This window comes from Rattus norvegicus, chromosome 1 (assembly GCF_021556685.1).
Source record: "Rattus norvegicus strain SHRSP/BbbUtx chromosome 1, alternate assembly SHRSP_T2T, whole genome shotgun sequence".
In the NCBI taxonomy this organism is placed as follows: Eukaryota; Metazoa; Chordata; class Mammalia; order Rodentia; family Muridae; genus Rattus; species Rattus norvegicus.
This window is the reverse complement of record NC_141534.1, coordinates 206,276,795-206,292,535: the sequence shown is the minus strand read 5'-3', so window position 1 is coordinate 206,292,535 and position 15,741 is coordinate 206,276,795.

Sequence of the window (15,741 nt, the reverse complement as noted above, 5' to 3'; positions counted from 1 at the left end):
TCCCTGCCCTTCAGAGGCATATGGTCTTAGGTAGGTAGTAAATTATATATTGGTGTAGCATATACAAGAGTCAGGAGAGCATACCTGCCTTATCATCTTGGCACTTGGGCAGCATAGGCAGGATGATCAGGAGTTGAGGTATTTTAGGTTATATAGCAAGTTCCAGGCCAACCTGGGCTACAAGAAACCTGGCCTTGTCCAAGTTTGCTTTCTAGTGCTGTGATAAACACCATGACCAAAAGACAACCTCAGGGGTGGTGTGAGGATTTATTTGGCTTATACATCCTGATCATAGTCGACTATGGAGGGAAGTCAGGGCAGAAACTCAAGCAGGTGCAAAGACCATGAAGGAAGGCTGTTTACTGGCCTGCTCCTCATGGCTTGTTCAGCCTGCTTTCTTATACAACCCAGGACCACCAGCCCTGGGGTGACACTGTTCAGAGTGGGCTGGGCCCTCCCGTATCAGCTAGCGATGAAGAAAATGTTACACAGAATTATCTACAGGCCAATATGATGGAGGTTATCTTCAACTGAGGGTTCTCTCTCTCATGTATCAAGTTGACAAAAACTAATAACCATATTGTCTCTAAAGGTTAAAAAACAAACAGTAAGGACACCAAAAATGCAGTACACACAAATACTCCTCTGATGTTGTTTTCTTCTCCACATGGGGCTCACTCACTCTGGGCTTACTCGACCCAACAGGATCACTGCCTGTTCGGGCTTTGGTTTGAATGATTAATAATAAACCCAGACTCACCAACAATGTCTCAATGTCACATTAAGGAGAGATATCATAAAGCACTTTCCCTTGGTATCATTTGACAAAGAATGAGCTCATATTTGAACCTTCTACTTCGCTCTCCCTGTCTCTTCCATTGTCCCCAGTCTATTCAGGGAGTCTGGATCTGTGCCTACAGAATGTTGTCTTGTGTATGTGACCCTTTGTCTTTGTGTATCTGTATGCCTGTCCCTAGCAAAGGGCTCTGCTCTCTTTTATTACATCAGAGAAAGCATCATGTGTGGTACTTCACAGGAATCTTTAACAGAGTTTTACAAGAAACTAAGTCACAGACTCCAACTTACTTACTTAGTATTGTACACATTACTATTTCAAACATTATTGTATGCTATGTTCAATATTTACAGATATTCATTTTATAAGATTGCTTTCATCATATTTTTGTATTTAGCAAATTAGTATCATAATACACATGCAAATACACATGTACTGCTCTTGGGTCAGGAGCATGGGAGAGAAAACACTTTAGTATTACAGCTATGCATTAGCTTAGGTTGTTAAAAGTTGATTATGTGGGAGATCCATGGCAACTCAGGTTAGCTGTCACATTGTTATTTTAAGGACGGTTAAACAAACAGGCTGAGTACACAGTAAGGAAGCAGCCTTAAGTCTCAAATGACCTCAAGGTGTATGACCTGTGAGGTCCCAATGTTCCAATCTCTTAAAACATAAGATACTTTCATCTCAATGCACTGTCACACAGTCACCTTGGTCCCTTTGTGCTGAGTATTCTCCATGGGCTAGTAGGGCTCGTGAGTATTCACTATGAGCTAGTAAGCATATGCCATGGGCTAGTGAGTGAATTCCATGGGCTAGTGAGTATATGTCATGGGCTAGTGAGTATACATCATGGGCTAATGAGTACATACCATGGGCTAGTAAGTATATACTGTGGGCTAGTGAGTATATTCTATGGGCTAGTGTGTATACACCATGGGATAGTGAGTATATACCATGGGATGGTGAGTACACACCATGGGCTAGTGAGTATATGTCATGGGCTAGTGAGTATACACTATAGGATGGTGACTATACATTATGGGCTAGTGAGTACATACTATGGGCTAGTGACACTATGGGTCTTTAGCTTCTCCAAGACATTTGCTTCTTGCCATTACAGAGGCTAAGATTTAAGTTCAAGGTTGTCTGGTAAGGACTCTTTCCTAGTTGTGCCTTCCTCCATAGTCTCCTTGGCTGCACTCACTGTAAAGTGATTTTTACACCTCATTATCCCTTAGGAGGATTATAATCCCATTGCATGTACCCTATCTCAAAACCTCAACTCAAATACATCAGCTGCCAAAGACAAGATGGACAGGCTACGGTGTCAGTGTGAGCTTGTGCCAACCAGTATAAGCATCCAGATGACCAATACTATCCTCCCCTTTACCGAGAGAAAATGGTGGTATATGTAGAGGTGGTATGGCTGGTGTGAGGTCATGTGACCTCATTACTTACTCTAAACTCAAATTTTCTTTTCAGACCAAGGGCAAAGGGCATGTGGGCAAACCCAGCTGCAGCTGCATCGTGGCCATTGAGGATCTGCTCTTCAGACCATCAGAGAAGCAGCAGTAAAGGCTGCAGCTCAGAGAAGACCTATTGGGATCACCAATACCTGGATGGTGCCTGCTACGAGACTATTGTCTTGATAGCACTACAGCCTCAGTCTGAGGTCATGAGCAGGACACTCACTGTGTATTTTCAATATGAATACTAACGTCCACATAGTTGCATTGGGAACCAAGAAAACACCAAAAGTGCATTTTGGGGGGCTTTAGAGCCCGATGTTCCCAGGAGAAGGCACAGGTGCGCAGTGGAGGATAATTGCCTCCTAGCTGCTGGAGGGGCCATGAGGTGATGTTTCCAGTGAGGGGCGGCCTTTCCTGAAGCCATCTTCCCTGATGGCAGACTTGATGCCATCCTGTGAAGCTGAAGGCAGATGGTAGACATAGGGAGTCTGACTGGCTGGCAGTCCCACTACCGTGATCACCCCAGGGCTTTTGAGGATATCAGCTTTCAGGTCTCCTTTAACCTGTGCTGCAGGACAGATAAAAGTATTGACCTTGGGGATGGGGACATGGACAAAAACTATTCTAAATGTATTTATCTTTCTATTAGCCACTAGAAAGGATACCTACCGTTATCCTTTGAGCAGCTTTAGGACAATCCATGAGAGACAAATCAGGGTCCCTGCATTTGGAGTACTAGGGTCATTTGGTGAGTGGGAATTGGTGTAACATCCTCAACTGGGCTCCTCCGTCAAACCTTCAGACTGACTTCTGCTACTCCTGAGCACAAAGTTAGTTGTGGGAGAGAAGCAAAGTATTAAAAGCCATTAACACAAGGAAAGGAGCTGTGTTCACAGGAAAAAGAACAAGACGCCCTGGAGCTGAGGAACAGGTATGGAGCAGGATCTGAGAGTTAAAACTATGCAGGTCTCCTGAAACAAACTCAACCCTGTAGCTCACATGAGGCCACACATATGCCGAGAGGATGAGCTGGACATGCACCTGGGCCTCCGGACCACATTCTGCAATTCATGCAGTGGAATCTAAGTGACGCAGATAGCATTTCATCTCCTCAAAGCAATCCATAATTCCAAGTGAGAGGACAGCATCAGGAGAGTAATTGGTATGTTGGCGGAAATCTCTGGTGTCAGACACTTGGCCAGCGTGCTTTCATGTGGCTTCAATGTCACTCAGCATATACTTAGAAGCAATTAATCAGCAACTAATCACCACTCACCACCCCACACGCAGAGGTAATTATCTGTTTAAGTTCTCCAGCTGGCCACTGCAGATGCCACCACCAAAGTCAGGCTTTACTGAGAGTGGGGACCAGAACAGCAACAAGATAAGCGAGGGAGAGGACTTGGGGCTTCTTCCATGTGCAAGCATTGGTTAGGCTGGGGTGCCCTGCAACACCCAAGGCTGTCCTGAGAGCCTCCCTGCCTGGCCTCCTCACAACAGAAGAGAACAGAATTAACCTGTGACATCCTGGGGAAGCCCAGTACCTTCTACTCCTCATACACCTTATAGGCTCCACCTTTCTTCTTCCTATAGACTGTCGAGGTTCCCAGGAGGCCCACCTGCCCCTACTGGCCTCTAAGGTTGAGTGGAACCCTGGGTAGTTCAGTTTCGTGCAAGCTGCATCGTTTTGGAAACAAAGTCCCCTAGGACACTAACCCTTCCCACTGTAGTGGCCTCTTAGTCACCAGGCCCCGAGCCAGGCCCTCCCTCCGTCCCTGTTGGGTATGCTCCTTTGTATTTCCTTCAGGAGAAAATCCAGGGTATGGGTTCTAGTCTTTCTGTCTAGAGAGCCTATGGAGCAGATTATGGTGTCCGTGTTAGATAGGGTGTGCCTGTGATTAACTGGGGATCAGGATTTTTAAAAGTCAGTAGCTGTGGTTTGGATATGTTGGGAGTTTTTTCTCTGGTGTACCAATTTGACAGACTGTGGACATTTAAAAGGTAAGATATTTCCCCTATGTCACATGACACTGCCATCTGCCTGGGTAATCTTGAGACAAGTAAGGAATATCACAAAGGGACAATGGGGAAATAAACTGTGGCTCTTACCTGGTGCCCATTGCGAGCATGCTTTTAACAACTTCGTCATAGGATATGAGGCTGGACCTCAAGACCACAGTACTACAGAGTAGGAAACTCATAACTAAACTTAGCTGGTGAGGATGATAAATGAGAAAGATGAAGGGGAAAGATTTTGGTGGAAAATCTTACCCAACTGAAAGTCTCCAGTAAAAATCCCAGAGTCAACTCTGGTGTCAGACAACCCATTAGCACAGTCATATGGGCTTTCAGGTAACTTAAGAGTCACTCTGTATAGTGACTTTACAGCTTGCTGGTGATAACACCTTTGATGCAGCAGTTGCCTAAGTTACAATGCAAAACCCTAAAGACATTTTTGTTAAAACACACCCTCCCCAGGAGCCTGTAGGCATCTGGTAGAGAACTAACACAGAAAAGAAGCCAGAGAACCTGACTCTATATTGTCTCAGTCCCCTGCCACATTGGCCTGAGTCAGACTCAGTTCCATTTGGGTCATTTGAAGACTATTTATCTAAGACCACACAGCAGGGCTAACTTGGCCTGTTGCTGTGTTCTTTCTGATCCAGCAGCTCAAACACCTACAGTCCTTTATCCTCATCAGGAAGCCCAGACCAAACCAGAAGGTTTGAGGTTCATGCAAAGATGCTGAGTTGCTTGGAAGCTCCTGAGAGGAGTTGGTGTCCTGTTAGGCCAGCAGGTCAAGGCTGGGATGTTGTACAATGTCTTGGATAGGTCCATGTCTAACAGAGGTGTCCAGATTAGCTGATAATAAAAGTCTGCCCCTTTTGTTATGTGAGCAGCCTCCCACCTCATTGACGATCACTGGCTCCTTCTTCCTTGGCAGTGCCCTGGTACAGCAGCCTTCCCTGTCCTTGCTCTTGTGTAGGCTGTTCCCATGCCACAAGACCCAGCATATGGTATCCTTTCATTGTGATCCTCACAACTCACTCCTCACATGCACAAGGGATGACCATGGCCAGGCCTTGTGTGTGTTCTTGTTGCATGATATTCTTGGATGCCTACTTGAGGTGATGGGCAGTGTCATCATTTCTCAGCATCACTGGTGAGCCCCTTGCATTCAGGAGCTCAGCCAGAAGGTGGAAGACAGGAGGCCAGGGCAGCTCCTCTGAGCACTAAGCTCACTGGGGCCTCCTGGGCTGGTTTGCTGCTGCTGGAACCTTAGTATCTGCATCTGTTTCCAAGGCTTCAGAGTGGGAAGGGTTAATGAAGCCACTGGGGACAGAGGATAAATACCCCTCTGATGATGGTCTTCGGCTGGGATTTCCAATCTCCATGCTTTGTTGACTAGGAAGCTGGTGCCCATCTTCCTGCCCACCAAGAAAGAGAACAGAGTCCCATCCTGGGCTTCAGTGGCATCAGTGCTCCATGCCTGTCTGACTGCCACAGAACAGTAACAGGACTTCACTAGAAACCTGAAGCAGTAGTGCTTGTAGAACAGACAACCTGGGCCTGTCGTCTCTAAAGGATGTGCTCTTCTATTTTCTTCATGGTGTAGCCTGAACTGACTTTTCTGTCTCCCTGTAGTTGTATAACAGGCCCTTGTACCTGCTGCACAAAACATTACCTCCTGCCTGCAGTTTGGCTGTGGGGCTGACACGAATCAATAGAACTCCTGCTGGCTGACTGCAGACCAGTGGGAGCCAGGCTCTCACCTGTCTCAGTACCTGTCCCTCCACAGGTGACTTCTAGTGTGATAGGTGAACTCCTTGAAGTCCTTCTCTCTGATGCCCCAAGGGAGCAGGCCTCAGACATTTCTCTTGAGCCTCTGTCCCTTCTGTGGGCTTTATTGATTGGAATCTGGCCAAAGGTATGAGTGAGGGAATGGTTTCTCTCTTCCCAGAATGGCCAGAAGATCAGAAGCACTATCCCAGAGCCTGCTCTTCCTACTCTACCCCTCCTGGCTGCTGCACACCCTCTGGCTCTGTGTCCCCTAAACCCTGTCTGCTTATGTGCTTATTTAGGCTGAGTGCTTGGGTTCAGGCTGAGTCAGGCGACCAGGATTGGGGGATGCCCCCACCCCTGACACTGGATACCTTTAAGCTAATTTCTTTGTCTCCCTGAGCACAGTAGATGCACAGTTGTCTACTTCCTGGGGTTATCTGCATGGTAGATGGTCACAGCACATACATATGTAACACTACACACAGTGCTGAGACACACGGATTGCTTGCAATAGGGTATTTAACGTGCCTGCATTGGGTCACAGGGCTTTTCTGGCAAGTGTACTGTTTTCTTTGGTATCTCGAGTATCTCAGACATTTCAGTGACTTTAAGCACCCTTTCTGTCCATGGGCCTATGACTTTTCCTTCCTATCTAAGCCTCTCCAGATCTAGCCATTGGCCCTTGTCTTGGAGCTGTGCAAACACTGGCTGTGCTGCCCGTGGAAGGCCAATGCTCACCTACCGTCATGCATGAAGGGCATGTTCACAAGTGTGTCAGGTCAACTGGAGTGAATAGAGTGGTGTATATCTTTCTGAAGCCAATTCAAACCTCTGCCTCTAACTCATTCCCCAGGGCAGAACAGACAGGTGTTTATGTGAGGAAGAAGAAACACTCTTTCCTTTCTGCCAACACTCACAGCTCCTGTATCCCACAGTGGACGTCAAGAATTAAACAGAGAGTTGGAATCTCTGGCTGGTGCTGAAGGTACCCAGATGGCCCAAGTTCCTTCCTTAAGATCAGGATTCTCTTTTCTTTTCTTTCCTTTTCTTTCCTTTTCTCTCCTTTTCTTTCCTTCCCTTTCCTTTCCTTTCCTTTCCTTTCCTTTTCTTTTCTTTCTTGTCCAAAGCCAGCTTCATGGCCTCGTGTACAAAGTCAGGACTTAATGAGGGTGCCGCCTGGGGGATGCAGAGAAGTGTGGCCTCCCACCCCTACTCAGGCCTGCTGCCTTCTGCTGTACTCTTAGCGAGGCATGAAAACACTCAGGTTTATTTTTTTTTTTAAAGAAAATTTGTTTGCATATGAAATGGGGCTAAATACATCAAACCCTAACAAAAGCCCTAAGAAATAGGAGACAATATATGCAAATTACATTTACTCCCTGACCTCAATAAATGCCTGTTATTACTGTGCTGCAGAACACAGGCCTTTGTAAGAGGTAGGATGCAATAAGGTACTATTGTTATTTTTATTTATTTTTGGACATCATTCAGAGGTGGCCCAACACTCTTCTGAAAGCCTTGTTGTATAAAACATCACAGCAATGGATGGAAGTCTAGAGAGAGAACATTCCTCAGGCCCAGGCCCTCTTTCCCTCCCTTCCCCTGGATTCTGGAGTCATGCAGGTCTCTTGAAACCACCCTTTCTGGCTGGCTCACACACACAAAGTCAGGGTGTGAATGGCTCCTTCTAGCTACCCAGTCATTAGCTGGGTTGGGAGTTAATTTTTCTCTTCATTCTTCTGCAGGTAAGGCTCTGTTTGAGCTCCTAACTTTTAGCAACGAAGAGCAGTGTTGCAGGGAGCAATTCCCTCAGTGATGCCGTCATTTCTGACAGCCATGCTTCATACACCCACATTCTCTATAAATCCCAGGACAGCATTAGTCCAGGAGACCCAAGCTTCAGCGCCCAGTTGATCTGTTTAACAGGAAACATGTTTAGTGCATATGTGGCTGTCCAGACTGTGTTGTGCCTCCTCACAGAAGTCCCAGGACTCAGATCTTTCATCTGTTCCTGGTGCTTGTGCCTTCAGCACTCTTTAGGCAAGAGAGGGGAAGGGAATGCTCTCTTCATAAGCATCTGGTTATTCACTTTGCCGGGCCAATATCCTCCTGTGGCCATATCTCCTCATTAGAGACTCTGAGCAGTGCTTTCCCAGGAGATGATAGGAGTCTGACTGATGGCACAGAGCTACAATTTGGTGAGCAATAAGCAACTTTCACTATGGGCAGAAAGCATTCTTCCCATTCAACAGCTAGGGAGACTGAGGCTCAGGGAAAGTGAGGTAGCTGAGCTGTAAGTCTTACCACTGTGGGTAGGAGAGGCGTGTCCAGGGAGCATCGAGCACTTCAGAGACTGTAAACCATGAGAGACACAGTACTCTGACAGATACAGAACAACTGTGATGATTCCAGAGACAGAAGAAGGTCTTAGAAACATGTCCATCCTCCAGGGGAAAGCATCGTGATCTACAGAGAGGCAGATGTTTATAGTAGATGAGGTTAAATGTTGGGGTGTAAGTACGATCCCCATGCTTCTTCTGGGCTCTGAGATTCAGCAGTTTGAAGGCTTATTTGGCTCCTGCATTGAAGGTTAATGATCCAAGTTCAGACCTACCCACAAGGACACCACTGATGGCTATTCACTGAAGCAGTTTCTAACTCTGAAAGGAGAAATGATGGTATTGCCTTTCTGTGGGAGGTTGGTAAACAAGTAAGCTGTGGTTAAGCCAGATGACAGACTGAAAATCCTAATCAAAATAACAGGGGGCACCATGAATCACACAGATGCAAGAACACAGTGCAGAGTCATGAAAATAGGTTAGCTTCATGGTAACAAAGAATGCAGACTTCACTGCATCCCATAGCCCCTGGGACACCACTGTATCCCAATGACAAATTAGCAGTGGGGAGACAGGATCGGCAAGTTTGTTTTGATCCATGACAGAGAGGATACAAGGCAGACCATAACCCAAGATTAGAGACAAGCAGGTGGGTGGGTGGAGGGTGTCACTGTGTCCCAGAGTGGAGACTACTAGTTGCATGAGTTCCGGGTCAGAAATCCTGGCTCAATTTCTGGAGCTCAATATGGGTATTTGGGGAGGAAGGCTGAGATGGTGAACTCTTAATATGAGGAGAGGCTCTCCTTTTCAAACTGGGACCAACATATCTGCTGAAGCATAGGTGTACAACTGTAGATCCGAATCAGCCCTAGGGAAACAGACTGGGACTTCCTATGAGGGACTGGAAAGAGATAGAGGGGAATTGAGGTTCAGAGGCTAAAGAGCGATGAGTAGGAACTACAAACAAAGGGGGTATCCCAGTTCTGAGAGGAGTGATGCACTTTTGATCTGGCTTATCATTTAAGTGTGAAAAATCGCCATATTGACTATGGGGGTCCATACAGAGGAAGGTACACAGGGCTTGGGAACTCAAGACATCAACATATTCTGTGTAGTTGAATTGACAGGATCTCTGACTTCAGTGAGAAGGGTAAGGCAGAAGCTGAGAACCCCTCAAGAATGACCACTATATTGCTGAAAAAGGTAGGGACCTTCTGATTACCTACTGCCAAGTTCTTCTTTTGGTTTGCTTCCTTTGCAAATGGATCTAAGGGAAGAGTGTGGGGAGGAGGAACAGCAGGGATGGGAAATGTCATAGCATCTTGATACAGTTGCATTGGTTTGCAGCAATGGGGATGACTTGAGAGGGGGGAGGCTAATGACTGTTAGAAGATTATCACTTGAAACATAAGTAAGACTATTTGTAGAGTTCATCTCAGAAGCCACTTGTCACAAAGCTTTCTCCAAAGAGGATCCCTTCTCCCAGAGTCAACTTCTGAGTGATCTATCAGAAAAAGAAAGGTAAAATTCCTTGGCCACCAAACTGAAGAGAAAAAGATGAAGAGACAACAGAAGTCTCTACGCATTGCTGCTGGAATGCAGAATGGCATAGTCACTTTGGAAAGTGGTTGTCAGCTTCAGAGAAAGTTAAACAGATCCTGGTGACATAATCCAGTGCTTCCACTTTAAGGATTCCATAAAGAAAAATGAATGTCTACACAGACGAAAACATACTGGAATCTTTGTGGCAGCATTATTACTAAATCCACTACAGAACAGGTAGTCTGAGTGTCCATCAACTGAAATGAATAAAATTTGGGGAACTATCCAACAGAGCACAGTTTAGCAATAGAGAAGACTGGATCACCCAAAGCCCCCCTCAGCTTCTCTCTTGCTGTTGATGATGGTGGAGAGAAGGAAGGAAGAAAGACACCACAAACTGCCTTGAGGGATTCCATTCCATAGCACATCCAGAAAGAGCCCCTTTATCAAGAAAGAAAATGGTCAGTGGTTTCCTGAGGCTGAGGGTGGTCACTGTGATGGACTGTGTCTGAGTGGGAGTGAGCTTTGGGGGTGATGTCGTTGTTTTGGGCATGTTTGTGGAGATGGTGGTCTGAAGCTCTATGTGTTCACTAGAGGAAGGTGCACTGAACCCATACTGTGGCGAATGCCAGTGTCCAGGTGGCATGCCAGGAAAGCTGTTTAGGCAGCACAATGGCTTCTCCATGAGGCAGATTAAGGAGTGCTCTGGCTTTAAGTCCTTCGCCATGCCTCTCCATTTGGACAGCATGCTACCACTCATCAGTGTCAGGCGCTCTTGGGAGTTCTGAAATCCCTGTCTGCAAGAGTACCTGCTCTTAGTCCTAACACCAGCCACACTTGTCTCACAACCACTTGCCTTCTAGGAGGCACTGTGACAACCACCAGTCTTCAGAATCTTTGCCCACTAGGACTGGAGTCACTACACCCCTCCTAGCACGACCTGGGGACAGTCCAGCTTTGCTAACGGTCACTCTTCTGCTTCTCTTCATTCTTCTTTTGTCTTGATTGTTGTCCAAGGAGATGACTCCCAGGTATCATGTGGTGACACATGTGATAGCATTCAGCAATACTGGCCGAACCAGTATGGCTCCCTGTGACTGAAGGTCATCAGCAGGGGCGGAGATTCTTTAAGCAGTGTTCTGGTTTGCCCAAGCTGAGGTGCTTGGGACTACTTCTGGTTGGGACCCATCATCCCCTGTCCTTGGGTTCTTAGTAACTCCTCCTGAGACAATGGCTCCTTAGCAATGGCTCCATAATGTCATAGATGGCAGATTTGGGGTGGAGTCTGTCCTGGTTGGAAGCCTCAAAGATGCTCACACACAGGCAGTTGTAAGGGAGGTCTAAATGTAGCCAACAGACTCATGTTTCCAGCCAGAGTGAGTCCAGCCTTACGTGGGGCGAAGCAGTACCATACAGAGTGTTCCCACAATGCTCTGGAGCTCTCTGCTCTGAAGCAGGCATCCCATGGCTCAGTGGGGCTGTCCTCATGGAACATGGAAGCTCACTGTATGCCTTCACTCTGAGACATTGATTGGACGAACAAAAGGTCGTTTTTCTTTGGTTTTTAACCATTACAGACTCATTTAAAATAAACTTCATAGGAGCTGAGTTCACTGCTCCCTAAGGACTGTTTTGACCACTCGGCATATTTAAATCAAGTTTTCAAACCTTGCAATTATTGGTTTTCCCCTTTGACTGTAACATCTCCTGTAGAAGCTGCATTTGTGGAATACAGATTCAGACACAGGCTTTTGAAGCCAGAGACGCAGCTCTGTCTAGACGGTGGGGCTTTTTGACAGGAAAGCATTAATGTGAAGTGCACATGCTGAGAGTTCATTCAGTTTTCTTTCTTAAGCACATTTTAGAGAAAGTCATCTGGCCAGGAGAACTTTGAATTCAGGCTTACTAAGGGCAGTGCATATTAGTCAATGGGTGACTGGCTACCCACCTGCCTGGTTGACCACCTCCACTGGTCTCCTGACTGGATACCTGTAAGCAATAACTCTTATTGGCCTGATGTAACTGTCATCTCTGAGCCTTACTTCCCCATTCTGTTGGCCTGGGTCTAGTCCTGCAAACTTTTAGGCTCAGTACAATCCAATTTAGGCCTAGAATGTTTTCAACCTCTGAGACTTGCTAAATAAGTTCACCCCTTACTAGTTCCTTTTGATCTCTGGCTGCCTGGTTCAAGTCAGTTTTTCTGACTCAAAACTCCTCTCCAAGTTAACTGATTTAATTTGGCTTTTCTGAGATTCTCCTGAATTGCTCTTCTTGGCTTCAAATTAAGTCTAGCAATCTGTTCTAATCTTCTGGTTCTTTCTCATTCTCTGGCTAGTTCTGTCTTTACCTGTATCTAGCTTGTTCTCTCTTCAGTCTCTGTAAAATGCTCCCAGTAAAACTTCTCCTCCTCTTTCTCCCCCCTCTCCTTCTCCCTCCTCCTCCCTCTCCCTTTCTCTCTCCACCTCTCTCTTAAGCATATTTTCTTTTTTCTCTCTTCTCCTGAGAGTTGGGCATATCCTATTATGGGCATATCTTTCTGATTTGTCATTTTGTCTGCCATTCAATTCAACATCACTTTGAAGCATCGGTGCCTATGGCCGTATCTATATTCTAGCCAGAGAGATTAAAGGTATGTGCTAAGGGCTGAGCCAGACCACAGCTGGAAACAGGCTTTTTTGTTTTGTTTTTGTTTTCTTTAGCAAACAAAACAATCTCTGGGTTCACAGTGTGGCAACAACAGACACATGTACCTGCTATAGAAGCATCAGTTCCTTACCATTGGCTTAATGCCAACTGGTCCTCAGCTGTTACACACCAGTGAGGCACCCTCACACTGATACCAACATCCTAGCACCTGAACATATATTGGTAAGATCTGGTGCTGGTTCTGGAATGTTCCTCCTGAAATGGGCTGTTCAGCAGGCCTAAGAATGCTGCTATAGAATCCTCCCAGAAGCCTGAAATACTATCTACTCCCTCTAAAGAGGAGTCACTTCCCACAGACCACAGTTCCGGCATTGATGGGAACCAATCACCTTCATTTTCAAAGCAATAACTAGGCTGAGGCTAGCAGGTTTCCATTCATTCATGGTAGAAGGAGAAAACAAATTTGATGTAATCTTTTGTCAGGACTTTTAAAATTGCAAATCTGAATATATAAAAATATACGCTTTGACATAGGAAAGCTTGCTACCCAAACACTCAAATCTACAATGAGAAAATTCCCTTTTATTTCTAGAAAAGCTGTTTCCATGAAACACAGTGTACCTAGAAACCGTAGTTCTGACACTCTGAGGGTGAGTATGATGAACAAGAATTGGGCTGGAGGTGAGGAAGTTTAGAAATGACTGGAAGTGAGCATGGCACTTCTTTTGGTGAATGTCTCAGTTAGGTGTCATGCCATCACAGAGACCACCCAGGCTTAGATTTCTCATATTTCTGCTTTATTGGGGGCCCAAAGAACAGATGTGAGGCCTGCAGATTTGGATGATGCCAAGAGAACCCATGACTGATTTTAGGTGAGGACTTACAAGTTCCCCACCGAAGAAAAGAAAGTTATTGTGTGCTGGGGATGCAGAGATCATGGGAAGTTGTCAAAGCTGTTCTCTTCCTGTGGTCACAGCACAGGCTAAACCTCTTAAGGTGTGCATGCAAGAAAGCACCAGATATAAAAGGTTCACTGGAGGCTCAGCTTCTACAACCTTAGAACATGCACAAGTGGGGCTGTGTCCTGAGGGACCTGTCCAGATGCTCAGGAGCCTCCACAGAGGGGACAAAGGCATGTCTAGTCTGGTAAAGATGCTTGCCACTAAGCCTGACAACCTGAGTTCCATGCCCAGAGCCGACAGGCTGGAAGGAGAGAATCGGCTCCTGCAAGTTGTCCTCTAAGTTTCATACATTTGCTTGTGGCATTTACGAGCCTGCACAGAGAAATACAAAAAAAAAAAAAAAAAAAAAAAAAAAAAAAAAAAAAAAAAAAAAAAACCAAAAAAACAAAAACAAAAAAAAAAAACCCAAAAAAACCAAAAAACAAAAAAAAAAAAAACAAAAAAAAAAACAAAAAAAAACACAAAAAAAAAACCAAACAACCACCACCCACACTGTGTCTGTACACCCCTCATTTCTGTCCTCATCTGGCCACTCACAGGCATCTTGCCACAGAGAAGGCTTCCTCCACTGCCCAGAGTTTGTTCCACTGAAGTTAATGAGCTCAATTATAATCAAAAGTGGTAGGCTGAGCCGAAGTCTGCACTTCATGGTGCTTATGCTGCTTGTAACAGGGGCATTTATGCCTAGGCAGGATGGCCAACCACAGCATTTTTGACAGTCAGTTAAGGCTTTTAGAGCAAGTATCTTCCATGCTGACAAAAGCATGTTTAAAAGCCAGACAATCATGATAATGGGATGCATGCTCACATTCCAGAACAACCTCAGGAGTGAACAGAAAAATATCTTTTCTTTAGTGGAGAACAAGTTCAGATATTTAAATTAAGTAAAAGTTACCTGGGTGTATGGGCACAGGGACTTACAAGATTGAGGGGCTCTCTTCAGGAAACCCTTGGCTGTGCCCTTCTGGTACACAGTCTCTGTTTGGAAGTCTCATTGGCAGGAGACTGTGGGGCTAACGGCCAGTTCTTCCTGTGCTTGGGTAATCTGAAGAAAGGTTCTGGTATAGCCAGGCAATACATAGGCACTGTGTTATTGCTGTAAAAAGAAACCACAATTATGGCAAATCTTAATTAGGGCTGGCTTACAGTTTCAGAGGTTTAGTCCATTATCATCACTGTAAGGAAGCATGGCAGTGTGCAGGTAGACATGGTGCTGGAGAAAGAGCTGAGAGTTCTACATCTTGATTAGCAGGCAGCAGAATAGGACTGTCTCACTGGGCATGGCAAGAGCATTTATAAGACCTCAAAACCTGCCTTCAGAGGGACATACTTCCTCCAAAAAAGCCACACCTCCTGATGGTGCCACTCCCTATGGGCCTATGGTGGCAAATTACATTCAAACTACTATAGGCACTATGTTTCATCCATAGTTATCTTGTGATATTGGAAACACAGCACAGTCTATGGAAGTATAATGGAGGTCTCAGCAGGACTGAGAGACATGGATGGCCCAGGTTAAGTTTACACTACTATTCAATAATAACCTAGGGGCAAGTATGTCAGAAGTTCCAGGGAGCCCTCAGTCATGACCAGTCCTCAGTTGGCGGCCACAAGCTTGTAGCCACAATGAACCAGAGGAGGGAGTTTTCCCATCTCAGTGAACTTAGGATAGGATACAGGCTTGCCAGATAGGGACGGGAGAATCAGTGATCGTAAGGACAGGTCCAACAAGAATCTGGCAGAGGAAGAGAAGCAGAGTGAGTGGGCAATAGTTTTAGAAGAGTCAGACACAGGAAAGTGACCCAGGTTCGTGTAGCCTGCTTATTTGTGAGCAGCCATGGTGTGTGGTAGGAAGAGACTAGACCCTTAAGCAGTGGGTTGAGGCTTCTTCACAAGATGAGCAGTTGTGCTACAGAGCCTCCAGTGACAAGAGTCTCAGAGACCAGGGAGCCAGGAAGAAGTCAGGGCTCAGTTAAGAGCTCCGGCCTGTGCCTAGATTCTAGGGCTTTATCAGGACAGAGGGCCTCAGGGGGACTTTGGTCTCCAGAGAGAAAGTAACATTGAGTACATGAATGGTAAATGGGTGCATGACTGAAAAATGACCAGCAGGGCAGCTCTGGGTCTGTGAGGATCCTAACTTCCGGCTTAGGTGCTCTTCCCACCTCTTTCTGCTGCTTCATTGTCACTACACTTCCTGT